The 3,869-nt window shown below is 45.5% G+C and overlaps 1 protein-coding gene across 1 annotated transcript in view; it reads left to right on the top strand.

The window, feature by feature from the left end:
• The window catches only part of ASTN2 (astrotactin 2), a 644,195-nt gene that overhangs the window by 274,696 nt on the left and 365,630 nt on the right, over positions 1–3,869 (top strand).

The raw sequence follows: 3,869 nt of genomic DNA, 5'->3' as shown, positions 1-3,869 counted from the left end.
GCGTGCAGTGGTGAAGTACACTCAGGAGACTGAGCTGTGCTCGGAGTGGGGCTGAGTTGAACTCCCTCTAGCTCAGTGAGCTAATACACCCAGGTGTGTTTCAAATGGACATGCTCCAGTTTATAAAGAAGTCCCTGTTAGTCCCTGGATCCATTATCTTGCACTTTGTACTATTACATTTTTCCCCACTTCTATCGCTCTCATCCCCAAGGTCATCCAGGTCTTTCAGTCTGATATCCCTGTCCTCTTCTACACGGATGATGCTTCCCAGGTTCATCTCATTTATAGATTTCATTAGCACTCTTGTGGTCACTAAGGGACATATTAAATATAAGTCCCAAGGTCTTTCCTTGACTGTGGCCCTTCCATTAGTAACTCCTTCCAACCCGATCCTTACCTTTCAGCGCAGCCTGTTGTGTCTCCTTTCAGCCAACTCCTTATGCTTCCCTTAATGCTTGTATTAATCTCCATCTCCTCCCGTTTAATGATTCCCCACATAGCTCTGTCTCAAATGCATCGCTGAAGTGCAGATCTGCATTTTCTTTATCTGGGAAATCAGCTGTATTATCAAAGGAAAAAAAATCAGGTTAGTCTGATAAATGTAGGAGCCAACAGCTGGACACAGCCAAAAGAAAAGAGCCCAAGAAAACAATGAGACAGTCTATTGATCAGCCTGAGCGATCCCCAAATCTAATATCCAAATTGTAGTGAAATCCTTACGTGGACAAGGCAGTTTTAACTTTAATATGTGTTAGCAGATCAAGAGAAGCCTGTTAACACATATTCAAGAGAAGCCTTTCTCCTGGACGCATGCCTGCTATTGTGTGCATTGTGTAGGCTGGACAAGCTCCGTTGATAGCGGTAAAGAGAAAAAAAACAAAACAAAACGATTCTGTGCTTTGCCAGTTTTCATCCACCATGACATCCTGGTTGACTCTCAGCCCCAAGCAAACCACAGCCTCCTTCATGTCTGCTGATGCTGTGAGATGTGCCAGCCCACAGGTACATATGCGGGGAGAGTGCAGATGGCACGTGGAATCATATTACCTACATACTTAACCTTCCCATTAGTACATGCAGCCCTGCCTCTGCTTTTGGAAGGTGGGGAGAAGTATGACAGTGTTGGGATCCACGTTTTGGTCAACAGAAAGTGCCTGTAGGATGCTGATATGACCAGTACCCACCATACCATTTAAGGTAGGTTTCCTGCAACCCTTCCCCCAAAATCCCACGCTACACAAGAAAGGGAGGATTTCCCGGTTTCTCCCAATGACAAAATCAATACCAAAGGCTTCCATTAATATTCTGGGAATGGCAGAGAAGATTGACTGCCTCATTAGCAGGCATCGTGTGGAACTCTGACAATAATTAACAACTCAACAGTCTTATTTGCTGGCCTATCACAGAAGTATTCAATCAAAAATGTAATTTGCTCGACGCTCCCATTTAGCATGAAGAGAATATTCCTTCAAAGTTTTAAATAGACTAATTAAGAAGGAAGAAATACAGGGAAAAAATTATTAACAGTATAGTTTTAATGGGAAATTACTGGAGCGTATTAATAATGCAATAACCATTTTTAACAGCTGTCTGTCAGTTTGTGGGCCGGGGTAATTAAATTAGTCACTAAAGGGTTAGTCAAATTAGGCGTCGGAGAGCAGCACAGGGGCTAGTGAAAGAACGTCAGGCTTAATGTCCTGGCACATGAAGGAAGATGAGGCACCACCAGGACCTGTATGGTAAACATTTAATGAGAGGGGCCCTCCTTCCCTTCTATCATTCCCACGTGATGGAATAAGCTTGCTTGGCATTAAAGGTGAACTGAAAGGCTCCTTTAGATCTCTCTTGCATTCAGGCTTCTGCTGTTTTTTTTCTGCAGTGGTTGACTGTTTCCCAAATGAGGAGGCAGGAAGGGCATATTATTATTTGGGTTAGGGCAGCCCATAGGGGCTCCAGACCAGATCAGGGCCTAGGTAATGTACAAAGACCCAGTAAAGGGAGCAGTCCACGGTGTGAGGAGCTCACGGTCTAAACACAGTGGTGGCAAGGGATATGCTAGAAGTGGAGCCCAGGCACCCTGGCTTCCACTCTGGAGTCTCATCTCTTGAGCAATGTTTCCTTTGAGTCAAATTAAACCAAAGATGGAGGGACCATCTGCTGGGGCTTCTGTGCTGTAAAACACTCATTGAAGAGCGAGCAAGTCACATCTCTGCTCTCTGCCTTGGTTTCCTCATCTCAAGCAATTAAAGTCTGGTAAAGTATCTGAAAACAAGTACTTATGGGAAGTGGTGAAAACCTAAATATAGCCAGTGCTACCAGCCCAACCCCTTGTGCATGAACAGAGTGAATAAGTTGGGCAAAAGTTTTTAGAGTAGTTCTAGTGAAATCAAATCAGGGATAAACTTGAATCGATGTTACTATGCTCTAGGCAGCTTCTCTGCTTGCCGGCTATGATAGACCCCTGTGGTAGCAGAGCACTTGATTGGGTGCTGTTATAAGACCATCAGAAATAAAATAAAAGCATTTTGCCATTCGCTTACAGAGGAACTCTGATTGCATCGCATCAAGCACTCCAAATGGGCTTTTGAAAGCAACACTGATGTAGGAAGAGACCTCTCTCTGCCCCTTGGCTTTCTGATCAGGCAGACTTCCTTCCCTTTAAAGAAAGCATGTAGAGGGAGGGTTTTGATGCAATAAAGGATGGGGGAGAGGTGAAGTCTTTGAATGTGGAGAGGAAAATGGAGGGCTCATGAAAGAGATGAGGGATGGAGCATCGTTTAGGATAGGCTGCACTGGGTGCGTCTCAGCTGTTGGCACGGGGGTATATGTTTGGAAATGCACATGGGGAGATATTCTAGTGTTAGGGCACTAGCCTGCAGCTGGGACAGCCTAGGTTCAAATCCTCTGAAAGTAGCAACTCCCTACTTCTATGAGGTTGTATGAGGATGACTAGATTGAACCACTGGGAGGTTGTCAGACACCGTGGCAGCCTAAGCATGTAATTAATTGAGCATGTAATTAATTAAGAAACATATCTTTAGAGCTGCTGGGCCCGACTGATTAAAATGGCAGAGCAGGTAGCTCTGTATATTTTGAATGTCCAGCAGGATGCAGCCCGAATGTCTCCCAGATACCGAAGGGCTATGGCACCCTTTGTCCCAAGCAGCATCAGGTGTTCCTTGTTTTCTCCGGGGGGGGGGAGATACGGTATCACAGGCTTGGACTGCGTCCATAAACACTGCCCAGAGCAATTTCCTCAACGACATTTACTTCAGCTTGATGTCGCTTGACCTCTCCATCTCTCTTCCAGGAGCCAGAAGGCAGCCGTGCTTTGGCTTTGCAGCCATCGCTTTAGAGCTTTATACTCTGCTGGCTTCAGCCTTGCTTTCCCCTACTTTTTTTTTTAATTAATCTCAGTTAATTTTGGACGCTGTAAAATCTGGAACACATCTCTCATGCTTCCAACCTATTAAAAAATATTTACAGCTCCATAAAGCAAAGCCAGCTGTCAAGGTAATGTCCTGCTGGCTCCGGCATGTTCAGGGTGGGGGGTGCCAGATACAAGAGAGGAGCTTTGTCCTGGGCTCATGTTTCCTACAGGCAAATTCTCTGTAGCCAAGGTGGGGGGAAGGGATTTGCAAAATGACCTGGGGGTATGAGCAGGAGTCTACACATCAGGATGCCTGGGTTGGCTTCTTGGTGTTATTACTGATTTACTGTGCCTCGGTTTCCTCATATGTATAATCAGGTTGCTGGTATCTGCCTCTGGAACTGGGTGGAAACAGGTTTTTTTTGCCCAGTGTTTCAAACATGGCCCTGTTCTCTTTTGAGATGAAACTGGGAAAGTTCAATCCCCCCCCCCCCCCCCC

The sequence above is a fragment of the Gavialis gangeticus genome, unplaced genomic scaffold, assembly GCF_001723915.1.
Source record: "Gavialis gangeticus isolate Ggan-Ray unplaced genomic scaffold, GavGan_comp1, whole genome shotgun sequence".
NCBI classification, from domain to species: Eukaryota; Metazoa; Chordata; order Crocodylia; family Gavialidae; genus Gavialis; species Gavialis gangeticus.
Note: the sequence above shows the minus strand (reverse complement) of the source record. Positions and strands in the feature narration are given on the sequence as shown.